The following is a 16667-nucleotide window of genomic DNA, read 5'->3' on the forward strand; positions in this document are numbered from 1 at the left end:
TTTTGGGCTCTCATACAGTCTTCGAGTACGCTTAGACTACATCCAGATGTCTTCCACCTTTTACATTTTCTTTTCTTGCTTAATGGATCCATGTCTGGGAGGCATTCTCAGCTTTCTTTTTTTTTTATTGCTTAAAGTATTACAAAGGGTATTACATATGTGTCCTTCTCCCCCCCCCCTACCCCCGCCCTTGACAATCCCCTGGTCTCAGCTTTCTGATACCTACTATGTCTTAGTAAGAATCAAAGTACATCAATTTCCCTTCAATTCTGAAAGGGTTTCCTCTAAATCTCTTGCCTATCGGAGCTATTCTTTCCCTCCAAATATCACAGCCAGCAGCAGTAGATTTATTAGCTATCAGTCATTTCCATAAACATAAATTGAATGAGTTAAGATTTCTATAGAGTCACTATCTTGAGGTTCTATGGACCCCAAAGAATAGATAGTTTGGAGATGGAGGCAAAGAAGATGGTAAGATTAAAGCTCCGTGAGAGTAAATGTAAAAAGGAGAACAGCCTGGATGGTGTATAGGGAAAGCCAATAGCTGTGCTTAGCAGAAATAAATAGTGCGTGAAAAAAGAGGTAGGGGTTAAGTCTCGAAGGGATATATAGAACCAAGGACATTGAACTATGTTATATACTTAACAGAGAACAGACAAAGGTTCTCTTGAGAAGAAGGAAACAATCAATTCTCACAGTTTTTCATGGAAAAATAATTTGGTGATGACTAAGAGCAGACAATTTGAAGTCATAGTAGAATCCATTTAATTGAAACTATTTTGTTACAGTGATAGAAAACTGATTACAAAGCAAGTGACATAACATTGTTTAATGAATAACTCCACCTATGAAACACAGCATATCCAGGCAACAGAAAGTAGTTAAAGCAATAAAAATTTCATTATAAAGAACTAGCTCAGAATTTTCTGTCCCTGAATAATTTCGAATAAAGTGTACCCGGAATGCATGGTGGGGTACAAAACAGACAACTATTACTATAAGGAAAAAGAAGCTCTTGATTTGAGCTCTGAACTCTTGATGGGCCCACAGACCAGGCCTAAGAGCCTTTATCAGTTGAACGATGACACCCACCTGTATCAGAAAGAGGGTCATGACCACTGTGATCATAATGACAATCATAGAATAGTTCACCATAATGACTTTCCTGCGGTTGAGATCTTTGTAGAACTCAAAGCATTGGTATCCTGAGTAACTTGGATCTATGCCATATAGTAAAAAAAATATTGGCAGAAAAACTAGGCTACCCACCACCCAAATACAAATGCTTAAAACTACCGCATGGTACTTTTGTAACTCTTGCATTTGGAGTTTCTTAAAATAGATGAGCAATCGGAGTATGACGATGGCCACATAGAAGACGAAGGTGAGGTACATGTGACCGTATACTATGCTGCTAACCAATCTGCAGGTAAAGGATCCGAGCTCCCAGGCATTTAACGCATAATAGCTGAGGCGGAACGGAAGGCTGACCAAGAGGACTGAGTGCAGCACTATGATATTAAGAACAATAGTGGCCATCACTGATCGGCTCTTCTTTTTGAACATCAGACGGGACATCAATACCGTTCCAACAGTACCTCCAAGCAAAACCATGCCGTAGAGTATTATCAGAACCATCCTGAGGTGTGCCTTTGAGATGTTTGATGGGGTGGTTGCATTGACTGAATCCATGTTTCACCACAAAATGCTTAGAAGACCACAAACCCTTAAATGAGAAGTTTTAGGAAAGTATAATGAACACATTGAGACTTCACAGCAACTGCACATTAATAGTATTGCGTTTTGCGATCCTAGCCAATTATTTACAAACCTAAAACTGTGTATCCAATAAATACTGTCAGAGGCTCTGCTTGATTATCCAAACATATTGAATAAGCAGAGTTGAATGGGACAAAATTATGAAAATAAGTGTTTTTTTTTAATATAAAATTTGGCCGTACACTCAGGTATTCTATTACCCTATACGCCTAGGCTCAGGTATCAAAGCCGGGATCAGTCTGAGACATGTTAGCTCTAGCCTGAAATTTAAGGAAGGGCCAAAAACTCAGTCACCACAGAGAATACTATTTTAATGCAATATCTTTTAGAAATCAAAATCAATGCAAAAAAATTCATAATGGACAACATAATTTTTTTAAAAAATAAAGGCCAGGTCAGTATACCCACAGTGCGTATTCTTGTCAGATCTATAAAGGCCATCCCTCCTATTATCAGAAAACCCAGTCTGTGTAGAGAAGACAGTCTCAATCATGTGTAATTCTTTTAAGAAGATGTATCAGACGACATTTAAAAGTATTTTCTGTGAATAATTTTTGAGCAGGAATATATATTACCGACGTTCTTTTCTTCTTCCTAACCCTGAACCTTTTCCTAGACTGATGTGTGAACATTTTGGTAAAAAGTTTGGGTTTGAGAGTAGGTTCTATTGAGTTTTTATTTGAGTTTTCCGGGTACAGATGCATAAGGGGTAGTGACTGTGTAGCAGGAAGAGTGCTGGCAATCTACCGTCCTGCAAGTAAGTGCCAACCCTGCCGGTTAGCTGCTGCGGGAATGTGCATGGAGCTCTAGCTATGAAATGGGAATGGCCATACTGCTTACTTTAAAGGGCTACTGGAAAACTAAATGAGTTAGTGTGTTTGAGACAGCTTTATAACTGAAATAAAAAGCCATATAGCCCTAACTGGTTTGCTCAGTGGGTAGAGCATCGGTCTGCGGACTCAAGGGTCCCAGGTTCGATTCCGGTCAAGGGCATGTACCTTGGTTGCGGGCACCTCCCCAGTGGGGAGTGTGCAGGAGGCAGCTGATGGATGTTTCTCTCTCATCGATGTTTTTAACTCTCTATCCCTCTCCCTTCCTCTCTGTAAAAATAAATAAATAAATAAATAAATAAATAAATAAATAAAATATATATTTTTAAAAAGCCATATAAAAGTTATGATTCTTGGGGACGGGGTGGGGAAGGGGTAGAGGGTGTCAGTGGGGAGAAAGGGGGAACATCTGTAATGCTTTCAACAATAAAGATAAATTTTAAAAAGTGATGATTCTTAAGGTGAAATAATAAAAGCAAAAAGACATTATTTACCTCTTTCTCCTTACTCTACATAGGGGTAGATACACAGTTATGTTACATAAAATCGTTGTTGCATCAATAAGCATTTAACAAATATCTGACAATTAAAAGATACTTTTCAGACCTTTGAGTATGAGACCCAGGCATCAGCACAGCAGACTTTCCCCTCAGAAAGTGTCTGTGTCCATTTTCCTCATGTACCTCCTGCCCACCTGGCCGGAGCAGAATTTGAGCATTTGTACCTGAGGAAGAAGTTATTCCACAGTGAACATCTAAATATCTTAATATTTTTCTTCTGCTACAACAGAATCGTCTTAGAATAACTTGATTTTCTTTGTGAAAAATTATATTGCAACTTGCGGATTTAATACCCTCACATAAGGATTTATTGTAGCTGAAAAACACAATGTATAACTTGCATAACAACCTAAATTTATGTGCTGAAAGATACATTTTAACAAAGTACACATACGTAAAATATATAGTGCTTATACAACAAGTAAGATACTCACTTAGTTTTAACACTTTGGCAGTCCTCAGGTCTAAGCAGACAAGATTTAAGTTTGAAATTACTGTAAAGCATTGAAAACCTAAATTACTCCATTTATCAGTTCTGCACTTCGAATGGAGACACTCTGAGAAACAGGTTGCACTGTCTCTTACTAGCTGGCTAATCCTGGAACAAATACTTAACTATAAAGTTGTCTCTTCAGCTGTAAATATGAAAGTAGGGGCTCTATTCCCCAAGAATGTTGTGAGAAGTACGTTAGATTATATCTACAGAGAACATGACAGGTTCACTGACAGAGGTCATCAAAGTGTCAATGCCACTTCTCCCCTCTAATGTGCACAGAGATCGTTCACAAACATCAGACCCTTTCTTTTATAGTTGCTTCTCCGAATCCTCTTATGGATTTTTAAATGTGTAGTGGTAAATTCACAGGAAAGGGAGAAGCTGAATCTTACCCTTATGACCACCACAGCCCCAACATTATCCTTCAATAGCCTGTCATTTCTTTGCTCATTAAAACCAAGTACTAAGCTCTGGCCGGTGTGGCTCAGCTGCTTGGGTGTCGTTCCATGCACCGAAAGGTTACTGGTTCGATTCCTGGATTTCTGGTCGGAGCATGCCCGGGTTGTGGGCTCAGTCCCTAGCTGGAGGCCTGCAGGAAGCAGCCTATCCATGTTACACTCTTGTACCAATGTTGCTCTCTCTCTCTCTCTCTCTCTCTCTCTCTCTCTCTCTCTCTCTGCCTTCCTCTCTCTCTAAAAATCAATTTAAAATATTTTTTAAAAACACACAAAAAAACAAGTACTGAAATTTCTAGATCTGTTTTCTATGAAGAAACAAATTACTACCCAAACGACTTACTGTTTCTTTTCCTCTTATGATTTGCTTCTGGTGGAGGACTCAAGGCACCCGGGTCATTTGTTGGTGATCCACACCAGGGCAGGCAATAAGAGCAGTTTGTTATAATCAAGGCTCCGCTACCGACAACAGTCAAGAGAGATCTGGGACGAATGATGAGCTGGAGAATAGCTCAAGCTGTGGACAGAGGTTTCTGACGCTGAACAGTCAAGATGGAGGACCAGATAAACTGGACCACAAACGGATGTTTATTTCTATAGCTTGTGGTTAAACAGTTTCAACATTATTTCTATAAGTAACAACTTGCATTTTCTCTATCAATAACTTATCTGGAAGAATTTTTCCTATTAGTGTGAAAAAATTACAAGTTGTTTTCTTTCAAATGCTATTGTTTTGTTTTGTTTTTATCACATTTGTATGTTTTACCCCAAATGTTTCACATTCAAAATAAGAATGACCTGGAGAAGTACTTTCTATGAGACTTTCATATTCTCGGCAATAAACTAAAAATATTTCTATCTTTGCCTTTCAATTTCCAAAGACTGTCTTCCTTCATTAACTGCCATGTGGAGATATGAATCTTTCGAAGCTTGACCCTCTGGTAATGTCACTCAGTAAGAGCATTCATTTCATTTTTCTCAAAATCTTTCATTTTCTTACATCAACCTTCTCACTTCCTGCACTAACTTCATAATCATCTTTAGCTGGGCTAAGAACTCTAGCATACTTTTAAGGAAGTATTGTGTTTAGTATACATGAAGGTGTAGGAAACCAACATATCTTCAGAAGTTACAGGCAAACCCAGGCCCCAATCATATTATTGTTCAGCTACAGGAATTCCAAAGGACCACGACTCTTTCACCTGTATAGCAAGCTCACTATGGCCTGCATTAAGGTAACAACTGGTAATATTTCCATTTGCTTTGGAAAAGAATGAGAATCATCCCCATCTGAATTACTTGCTATAGAAATGTCTGGTAGTGCTTGTAGCCGCAGAGATATAAAAAAGAATCAAAACCTAATGGAGCCATATTTCAAGGAAAACTCTCAATAGAAGATGCAATTTCTAATTCTTACTATCAAAAGCAAGTTTGTACATACACACATACACAAACACACACACACACAGGGTGTCCCAAAAATATACATACACACCTTAATTGCTGATAGTGCAATTGATTTTTTTTTTCAGATTTAACCCAGTGGAATGTATAATTATTCAAAGTGTGCATACATTTTGGGGGAAAATATAATATAATATATATAATATAATTATTCAAAGTGTGTATACATTTTGGGGGATGCTATATATATATATATACATATATATCCTTATATTAATTCAAAAATAAGAAAATCTAGGTTATATTCTGGATTTGGGCATATTTTCTGGCAGGATTCATTTTACAGATATAAATAAGTTCCTGGAATCAGCGGAATAAAGCCTGTTCCCATTAAAACCAGGCAATATTTATAGATGACTAGTCTGATCGAAAACTAAACTAGGCAATGAGATAGAAGTGACCAAGAGTGGAGCATGAAAATGAAATTCAGTTATAATTTGGAACTATGGCCAGCACACAAATTAAACGTTCACATTGATTATGTAAGGATTTCAAAGTACTGAATTGTATGTATTTATATTTACAGCACAGTTAGAAGAATGCATGTATTCCATATTTTTTCCCACTATAGTCAGAATTCAGGGGTTTTTTTCCCCATAAGCAATGGCCAGATTTTAAAGAGAAATAATAAAACCTTAATATGAGAGTTAGAAGTCAACTAGTCTAGATAGTACAACCCTCTTATTGAAGAAATAAAGCCACCACAATTCAGAGTTTAGAAAACTACCATAGGCCGCAAGGGCTATGTAGGGAGCAGATAGAGGTGAAAACCACATCCCTGTTCCAAGCACTCATGTCCACTGCACCATGATGAACACATGCTGAACCTGAGGTCATGTCTGGTGATCCTTTAACAGTCTATGGCTTAATTTCCCATCTTCTTCTCTGCAATATCTGGAATCTTATTTTTGGAATGGGCCTTAATGTTTAAGTAAAACTATTTTCTGAAATCCTAGCAAATTAAAATTATTCTTTCAATATGGTTCTCTGCCCTAGCCCCGCAAAATGTTAGAATAAGGAATTAACATTGGTGATTAGACTAAAATAGTTTTCATATTTAACTTTATTTTTACATGTTTTCTGGGACCTGCTCTGCCACCAGAGGTGACCATCTGACCATCTCCCAGGTCACAACAATTGAGGCTTTACCATATTTCAAGAGTCTTGTGTTTTAGGTAATTTGTCTCCTAACAGGACAGGAGCATTTCAGAGCATGGAGAAATTCAATCAATAGTTAGGAAATATTTTATTCAACATGAACTTTTCCTACAATCTTTCTTTTAGCTTCAGATCTCTAAGTGCTTTGTATCAATCATCTTTTGGGCCTTAGAATACCAATCTGATTTCAGTATCTAAAAAGTAGGTTACTTCTTTGGAGGTTACAGTGTAATGTGGTTTAATTTATTATTATTATTATTATTATTATTATTATCATCATTGCTCTGCTTTATACTACTCGTTTATGAAAGGAAGATAATGTTTCTTCAGAACACAGAAAAAGAACAGGTTGTTTAACTAACATGACATATCACATGCTAGACTGAAGAATAAGATGTAACTCAGATGAATAGATTAAACTCAACTGCTTTCTGAAATGAGAGATGTCAAGTACTTCAATATCCAGAGGGACCTCCTGACATGGAAATCCACAGACAGAACCTTTTTCATGGTATAATAATATCCAGAAGCCGTACTAGGCCATACACATGTGTTTGTCATTGTAGTGCTTTAAAAATAACCTTCTAGAGCAGCCGTGGGCAAACTACGGCCCGAGGGCCGGATCCGGCCCGTTTGAAATGAATAAAACTAAAAAAAAAAAAAAAGACCGTACCCTTTTATGTAATGATGTTTACTTTGAATTTATATTAGTTCACACAAACACTCCATCCATGCTTTTGTTCCGGCCCTCCGGTCCAGTTTAAGAACCCATTGTGGCCCTCGAGTCAAAAAGTTTGCCCACCCCTGATCTAGAGCAATGTTTCTCAAATGTTACAGTTATGAATCACCTGGAGATTCTGATTCAGCAGGTCTGTGTAGGAGCCTGAGATTCTAACTGGCACCCAGGTGACACATAAGCTGCTGATCCATGGACCACACTTTGTGTACAAGACTTACACTGCCTTGTTCAATATGGTCGACATTTGGCACCTGTGGCCATATCAATTAATTCGAACTAAATCAACTTAACAATTCCATTAGTCATATTTCAAGTGTTCAATTACAGAAAGTTTTATTGAACAGCTTTACTAAAGAAAGCACAATTTATTAAATAATTCCTACTCCCCGTGATCTTACCTCCTCTCTTTCCTAGCGATATGCTGCCAGCTTTTATGTGAAGAATGGCAAGCACTGAATGGTTAAGCAGGTGTATTTGGAACTGGGGGGAGATGGGACAGAAAATAACCAGGAGAAGAACTGTTGAGGAATCCAAAGAATAAAGGGATTTCAAGAACGGAAAGGTCAACAGTGTCAGATGCTGCCAAGAGGACACACAAGCTAAGGTTTGAAAACTGTCCATTGACTGCAAAGGTGTGGGTAGAGTAAGAGGGCAATAGTTGGTGGAATATAGGATCAAATGAGGGTTCTTAAAGATAGAAGATTTTTGCTTATTTATATGATAAAATTTGAAAATGCCAGTCATGGGCCACAAAGGAGGCTGGCCATAGGGATATTCTGGTTTTGAATGTTGAAGTCAAAATGGGACTTGTGGCGACCTAGTTCATGCTTTAAATGTTTGAAGAACTCAAATAAATAGCACAGTCATCAAGCACTTTTGAGATCTTGTTCCAGGCATATGTCACCAGTTTGACTCAAGTAAACTCTTACAAAAAAACTGCCACAGTCATGAAAGATTTCAATTCTGAGGTGCACATCTCAAGCCTTCAAAGAAACCTCACATTTCCTTCTGGCTAAGCAGGCCAATAATTGCTTTGTCTTATTACACCAGTGACCACAGACCTCTTGGGTCTTTTGCAGGGTCTGGTTACTCAACATCTCACCTGACCTTCAAAAATAAACTGTCTTCTCCAGGAGAGGCCAAGCCGCAAAGGATTTTGTTAATCAAGATCTGATGATGCCTTGTTCAGAGTGTGGATAGCAGTTTTAACTAGGGGAGGTTACTTCTGAGCACTGAGTGATGGTGAAGTTTTGGTCTGGCTTCCCTGTGAATTTCATGGCTTTCCTTCCTCTCATAGCTACAAAATGGCAGCATTTGCTTCAGTTTTCAGATTCTCACACCAGTTTATGGAGAGACCAAAAAAGGGACTGTATCCCCCTAGGGCGGTGGTTCTCAACCTTCTGGCCCTTTAAATACAGTTCCTCATGTTGTGACCCAACCATATATTTTCGTTGCTACTTTGCAACTGTAATGTTGCTACTGTTATGAATCATAATGTAAATATCTGATATGCAGGATGGTCTCAGGCGACCCCTGTGAAAGGGTCGTTCGACCACCAAAGGGGTCGCGACCCACAGGTTGAGAACCGCTGCCCTAGTGCCTCTTTTTATCAGGGAGAAAAACATTTCTGGAAGCCCTCCAGCAGACCTGTCCATACACCTCTTTGGCCAGAATAGGATACGTGTTGACTCCACAACCCATCTTAGAACCTTACAGCCTGTGCCTGTGGAAGGGTCTCGCCCCCTGAGCCGACTGCCCTGCAGCACTGAAATGCGCTGTGCTGCAGTGCACAAGGAAGGAGTAGGGACGCCTCTCCAGGAGGCAACATTGGTTGTCTGCATCTTTCCTCTCAGTAACACAAACAAAGGTTTCTAAATGCAGGAAGCAGGTCCCTGTACAATTTACTACATAAATTCTTTATGGTCTGCCCATTATTAAATGATGGCAGTAAAGTTATGGTCAAAGAGCTAAGCTCTGAGCACTATCAATTGTATCTCCATTCATCTTCCTCTAAAACACCATGCACGCTCCCGCCCAGCCCATGCCCTCCTGTGCAGGCCCTGGGAGTCTTTGCTTTGTGTCATCTCAGCCTTTGTGTTGAGATGCACGTAGCTGCATTTCTTACTTGGGTATTTTCTCACGTTAAATTTTTGAAACCAAATATCCCTTCTTCCAACCTCCTTTTCTATTTCCATTTTGATCAAGTCTCTTCTCTGATATTGCACCTCTAACATTTTTCCTTCTGGAAGGGAAAGTGAAGGCACAGTTCTTTAAAGATGCTATAGAAAAGTAATCTGGGTTCTGTTTTTGAAATGACATGAAATCGTGAAAATCTATGCCTAATTATTTCTGTGAGTTGTGTAACTAAGAAACATATAGACTTACTGCTTGATTGACTAATGCTTCAAAAGCTTAATGTTGTTTGTACTTTAAAGTTATTTCAAGAGGATACTTACAGTAAGACTATCTTACCATGGACACAGACAATAGTTTGGTGGAGGCTTGGTACGGATAAAGGGGGTGAATGAGGAAAAAGACCCAAAGGGGACATCTGTAATACTTTCAACAATAAAGATAAATTTTTTAAAAAAGACTAATTTACTTGCCGAAACCGGTTTGGCTCAGTGGATAGAGCGTCGGCCTGCAGACTGAAAGGTCCCGGGTTCGATTCCGGTCAAGGGCGTGTACCTGGGTTGCGGGCACATCCCCAGTAGGAGATGTGCAGGAGGCGGCTGATCGATGTTTCTCTCTCATCGATGTTTCTAACTCTCTATCTCTCTCCCTTTCTCTCTGTAAAAAATCAATAAAATATATTAAAAAAAAAATAAAAAAGACTAATTTACTTGATGTTTGTATTCTTTCTTCCCTTTTTTCCCCAAAATTAAAATAAATGAAACATGATCTCAATATTAAAACAATATTATGTTTGAATGTTCAACACAGTCAAACTCCCCGAATTCCCCCACTCCCCCAACCTTCTGCCACCCCTTAAGGAAGAGGGAGAGAGAGAGAGAAACATCAATTGGCTGCCTCCTGCATGCCCCCTGCTGGGGATCAAGCCCAAAACCCAGGCATGTGCCCTGACAGGGAACCGATGACCACTAACCCACACTGGCTGGGCTATATCAACACTTTGAAGGCGTGAACTGCACCTAGCGCACTGTTTTGCACATAGCCAATGCTCAAAAATATAACTTCTACTGAACAGAATTTAGCATCCTATTGCATTGCTTCAGGCTAGCCTCTTACTTCAAATAACATCCCTTGAACCCTATGTACTTCTTTTCAGCCCCATTGAATTGGTATTGATATGCTAGTAATATTAACAAAATTTACTGAGTATATTCTCTGTGTTCATAGAGGAGCTGGGACCACATCTCTTTTATTGACCATATGTATTCAAAGACTTCTACAATGATCAAGTCATAAAAAGTGTACTATAAATATTTTTTTTAAGTACTAGGCATTTCACATATATTATCTCATATACACCACTGTAAAAATCCTGTAAGATTGGTATTATTGTACCCTTTTTTTCTTTTGGATATGAAAAATAAGACTCAGGAGGTTACAACGTGTGCCCACCATCATTTTGGGAGAGAGAAAATAACTCTGGTTCATATGGCTCTGAAATCCATACTTTCGAGATTTTATGAGATGATACAAGCAAGTATTACTGCCTTTCAAAAATTTACTTTCTGTCTCAAACTGGATCCAAATTTACTTGTAAACAGAAGGATATATTTTTCAGGAGTTGCTCAAGTAAGTGGCAAAGCAAAAACAAGAATTTAAGTCTGTCCAGCTTCAAAGCCCATGCTTTTTACAAGTGATGTACTTTCCAGTGCTAATCTCTGACAAATCTTCAAGTGCTTAGAGATTGTAAAACCACTAAAGGAGAGGGTACTTGCATGTAGGGACTGACTCATTCGTATCTTATCTGCTTGCTGTGTGCTCAGCCATTTTGTTCTTCTGCATTCCTCTCCTTCTTCTGGGCAAAACCTTTCTGCCAATTCAGATTCGGCGGGAGATGCTGTTTTCTAAATAACCCAACAGCCTAGGGTAGCCTTACCGTGCTGTCCAATCACAGCACCGCATCCCCTGGCTGTACATCATAATAACCTCAGGTGATTAAATTTGGATTTTGAGAACTTTTACTGATGAAAAAAGAAAGGCTTGCAGAAGTTATTTCCTCAAAGTCTCCCAAACAGTAAAAGGTAAATAAGGCTAGGGCTCCAATCCTGTCTTAACTCTGAAGTTAAGAACAGAAATATTGATAGTAGTCTATATGAAAATGACAATAAATTTCAATATTAGGGCATTTTAAGATTTTGCTAAATTTTTAACTGAGGTTTGGCTAGTGTGGCTCAGTGGTTGAGCATTGACCCAGGAACCAAGAGGTCATCAGTGTGATTCTGGGTCAGGGCACATGCCTGGATTACAGGTTTAATCCCCAGTGGGGGGCGTGTAGGAGGCAGCTCTCTCATTGATGTTTCTATCTCTCTCTCTTCCTCTCTCTCTAAAAATCAACAAAAACATATTTTAAAATAAAATAAAATTTTAACTGGATATCATGGTGTACAAATATGTATGAAGTAAAGAAATTATCTACAAAAATATAAAAAGTAAAATATAACTCAGATTCAAACACAAGTTAAACAAAATATGATTATTTGTGTCTTTAAGATTTTAATTTTGTGTTGTTACTTTTATGCTAAAAGCTGGGATAGAAATTTTCTATTAAAACTATTCTTTGTTCAACCAGAAAATTACCTAATACAACTGGTTTAGCTCCTGGGGGTATGTCCCAGCAGGAAGTTGGATGAACTGTTTCAAAGTTGATACAGGCAAACTCTTGGGTGAAGAAAGAATAGATTAAATAGGAAAATAGATAACAAGAACAGAGCTCATTTCCCCCAAATCTCGACCTCTCATGATGCCCAAAAAAATCTACTTAAAACATAAATTTGACCATAGTACTCTTTTGCCTTAAAAATCTAACAATGACTCTGATTACCCAGAATATTAAGTGTAAGCTCTGCCAGGTCCCCCTAACCCGCAACTCATATCACATTTCCAGGACCAGCAACATGGAAAAGATCATAGTTCCTTTCGTGCATTCCTGTGAGTACTCAGTAACTGTATTGTTTATCTCATTGCCTTTGTCTATTCTCTCTGTCAAGCTATTTCTCTTCTTCCACACCTTTACCACCTCCACTGCTGTCATCTGTCTTGCTAACAACTTCATCTTTTAAGACTCAGCTCAGAAATTCCTTCTCCAAGTAAGTTTTCCTAACTCCACAGGTTGGGCTGGGTATACCTGCTCTGAGTTCTTACTCAGAGATGCATATCCCTGTTAGCGCTCTTTCCACATTAGTAGTATAATTACTTAAATGTATGCCATGAATTCTGTGAAGATTCTTCAATTTTATTTTATTTTTTTATCAAATTGCTTGATGCTTTTTGATAGGTACTCAGAATATAACTGTTGAATCAATGAATCTAATTCAATCAAGATGTATTCGTCAAATATTTACTGAGTACCTACTAAATGCCAGGCCTAAGAGCTAAGGATCAAAACAAAGTCCTTGCCTTCATTTCCTCAAACTACATGAAGGTAATTATATTAATTTTCCTATTGCTGCTGAAACAAAATAGCACACATTTAGTAACTTGGAACAGCTCAGAGGTATTATGACACAATTCTGCAGGTCAGAAGTCCAGATAGGGTCAACTGGTTCCTCTGCAACAGGTCTCACAAGGTCAAAGTCAAGATATCAGTCAGCCTAGGCTTTTATCGGGTGGCTCTGGTGCAATAAATTCTTTTAAAGGTCATGTAGGTTGTTGGCACAATTTAGCTTCCTGTAACTGTAGAGCTAAAGTGTCTATTTTCTTGCTAACTATCAGCCAGAACACATCTCTTAGCTCTCTAAGCCCCCTGCATTTCTTGTCAAATTGTCCCCACCACCCCTACCACTCATGAATATCTATGACTACCCTCTGTCACGCTTCTACTGCTTCCAGTCTGAGAAAGTTCTCTGTTTTAATGGCTCATGTGATTTAGATTGAGCCAACCTGGATCATCCAGCGTAATTTCCCTTTCTTAACATTTGTACTCTTGAGCCATGACGCATAATGAAGAAGTCATGTGAGCCCACAGCCAGCAGGTGGCCACCTACAAGCCAAGAGAAGAGGCTTCAGAATGAAATCTACCTTCTCCAGACTTCTTGCCTGGGTCTTGTCTTTGGCCTGCCAAGTCCAGTTTTAGCAAGAATCCTGTTAAGTCAGTTTAGAGAGAATTTCCCACCTTGCTATCTTATCATCGTTGGTATCTGATCAAATCTCTCATTTCTCACCCTTAATATCTGGTCACACTGGTCTATCTCCAGCAAGAATTCTGTAAGGTCTGTTTAGTAAGAATCACCCCTACACTTAATGTCCCCTCTTAGTTATTTTCCATCCACTGACTTCTTTCACTCTGCTCACTGAATGTACATCTCCAGCTGTCTTTGCTGTATTCATGATTGAGGCTCAACTGTCTTCCCTATTACAGTATTGGCACCTACAGCCACTAGTCCTAAATGAAGTCTTCCTTATCATTTTAACAAGCCTAAAGAATAACAAGGTAAAGGAATAATTTTTCCTTTAATAATAGGGAGAAACATTTCTCCAAAACTGAAGATACTTCCATATGCCTCTAAAGTTTAATTTGTGCATATATCTTTTAACTATTGTATAGCTAAATAACATGTCTGGATTATGTACTGCAGGGGTTTGCCAGGCATTATGAAGTATAGAATCCATCCATTTGTGCCCCAAAAGCCTAGCAAGCTGGCTGTCACCTCATAATAAATAATAATAACGAGTAATAATAACAGTAATGTCAGTTTAACACTACATTTGGCAGCTCATACAATTCCTTCCTAAAAGGCTTCACATAATCTTACAGGGAGCTAAAGCTAGCACCCATGAGCCGTGTGAGTCTAGGGGGAGAGAGTAACAGTCATGGTAACCTTTTTAGTTTGCAGTCTAGTAATGACACTTTTGTGTGTTTCCTAACCTCCACTGATTTTTAAGGTCAATTCAAGAGAGTAAGGGACGCTGTTGTAACTACCCAAATTCAGTGCTGTCGCATGAAAGCTGCTTGGCATATAAAAGAATGGGCATGGCTGTGTTCTAATCAAACTTTTCTTTTTATGGACAACGAATCTGAATTTCATGTCATTGCCATGTCTCCCAAAGCATTCTTTTTCTTTCTTTTAACCACTGAGAAAAATGTAAAAACCATTCTTAGCTCACAGACGTCACACACACTCACACACACACACACACACACACACACACACACACACACACACACACACACAGCAGCGTTCTGGCTCAGTGGATATAGAGTGCGGGCCTGCGGGCTGTAGGGTCACAGGTCTGATTCCCGTCAAGGGCATGTACGGTTGCAGGCTTCTCCCCGCTGGGGCCCCGGTCTAGAAGGCAACCAATCCATGTGTTTCTCTCTGTCTTTCCCTCTCTCTTCCACTCTCCCTAAAAATCAGTAGAAAAATATCCTCGGATGAGGATTAAAAAAAAAAAAAAAAAAAAAGAGGGAGTGGGCCATATTTGCCCTAAGGGCCATCTCTAGTTTGCTGACCTGGTGTGCACAGAATGTCAGCATTAGGAACATGTAAGTGTAAGTGTGGGGCTTCCTGCGGGGCGGTGCATGCTAACTCCGCAGGCTCCCTTTCAATGAGCTAATATAGGTGCAGGCGTCTCCCAGCGGTGTTTGGTCTGGTGGCCAAGCCCGGGTAAGGTGCCGGCTCAGCGTTAGGGGCGCGGGCGCCTGCTGCTCGCCACCCCCTGGGCGGTCAGCAACCCAGCGTCCAGCTCCCAGGTCCAGACAAAACGCAGCCAGGGCCCTCAAGGACATGGGCACGGAGGCTGCGGTCAGCTGACGGGGGATGGAGGCCCAGAAACAGAAGAAAACAAACTCCCTCGCCCGCCCCCTCGTGGCGCCGCTCCAGGCGCTGGCGGGCGCGTGCCCACACGCACGCCCACTCGCACGCCGCCGCCTCGCGCTCAGTCACGCTCTACTGCGCATGTCTCCGGGCGGGGGAGGCGCGGCCGCCGAAGGGGAGGCAGAGGCCCGAGCGAATCGGAAGCGCTCCTCCCCGGGTGGGCGGGCCGACGCGGGCCGCGTGCGCGTCACTTCCGCCGGGGCGGGGCGAGGCGGAGCGGGGAGGGGTGGAGCCCGGCTGCTGCTCCCAGGTTTATGTTGGAAGCTCAGCTGATGCGAGTCGCCTGGGGTGGACGTCCGTGCAGGGAAGTGGCGCGTCGCCGCTGCCACCGAAGTAGTCGCGGCCTTCATTCGGGTGAGTGGCCGCTGGGGGCCCGAGGCGGAACGATGAGTTTGGGAAGCTGGAAGCCTGGGCGCGCCGGGCGCTTGACCGGCCCTTCTGGTCGCCTCTGTCCGCGAAGGGCGTTTCCAGAGGGAGGGCGGGGAGACTCCCAGGTTGCGGGAGGCCCCGGGACCGAGGTTCCGGAAGGCCGCCGGCCACCGGCCGGAGCTCGCGGGCGCTGAGGCTGTTGGCTGCGCGGTGCCCTTCGCCTCGCCCGCCCCCGTGCGTTTTGCTGGCTCCAGACGCGCGGGTTGTTTTGGTTCCTCTGGTCCCACCCCCACGACTCCCGGCCCAGTTACCCGGAGTCTGCTTGGCCCTCCCGGACGGTAGGTTTTCCAGCAGTTTGCTGGTCGCGGTCAACAACGGTTTTCCCGTTCTGCCGCATTCCCGAATGTCAGTGCTCCGGGTGACCCCGTGGCTTGGTACTTTTATTTATCATCCACTTATTTTTGATCGCCACCTACGTGGAGCTCTGTCCCCAGCTACGGCTGCTTACGCGGGCTCAGGTGTGTGCTTATTAAAAGGTGAAACTCTATGAATCATTACGTTGCATTGCTTCCCGTCATTGTCTTTTCTATCATCACACTGGGAGGAACCTGGTTTCTGTGCCTAATGCAATAATGTCAGAGAAAAGTGGTGACTCCTAGGAACAGCCCAGAGGTTTGGCATCGGGGACTGTGATCCTATTTAAAGTGGTGTTGTTACTTCCAGGAACAGTCCTAATGGCTGAGGTTTCAGAAGTGACAGCACTGTTTCTGTGCATCGAGGAAATGCTGTTAAAACAGTGAAATATTAAGAA

General features: G+C 41.1%; 1 protein-coding gene and 1 long non-coding RNA gene across 4 annotated transcripts in view; one reads left to right on the top strand and one right to left on the bottom strand.

The window, feature by feature from the left end:
* Positions 1-741: 741 nt before the first annotated feature.
* Positions 742-4815, bottom strand: LOC118665979. The gene is made up of 3 exons (XR_004970791.1): positions 4464-4815; positions 3216-3333; positions 742-1726 (listed from the first exon to the last, which is right to left on the bottom strand). It is a non-coding gene; the product is annotated as an uncharacterized LOC118665979 (long non-coding RNA).
* A 10880-nt stretch (positions 4816-15695) lies between these two features.
* PNPLA8 (patatin like phospholipase domain containing 8) overlaps positions 15696-16667 on the top strand; it is a 31993-nt gene continuing 31021 nt past the window's right edge. For all 3 annotated transcript variants that reach the window (XM_036327463.1, XM_036327468.1, XM_036327470.1), the window contains exon 1: positions 15696-15841. The gene's annotated coding sequence lies outside the window, so the exon portion shown is untranslated. The remainder of the gene's footprint in view (positions 15842-16667) is intronic.

Source organism: Myotis myotis, unplaced genomic scaffold (genome assembly GCF_014108235.1).
Source record: "Myotis myotis isolate mMyoMyo1 unplaced genomic scaffold, mMyoMyo1.p scaffold_m19_p_11, whole genome shotgun sequence".
In the NCBI taxonomy this organism is placed as follows: domain Eukaryota; kingdom Metazoa; phylum Chordata; class Mammalia; order Chiroptera; family Vespertilionidae; genus Myotis; species Myotis myotis.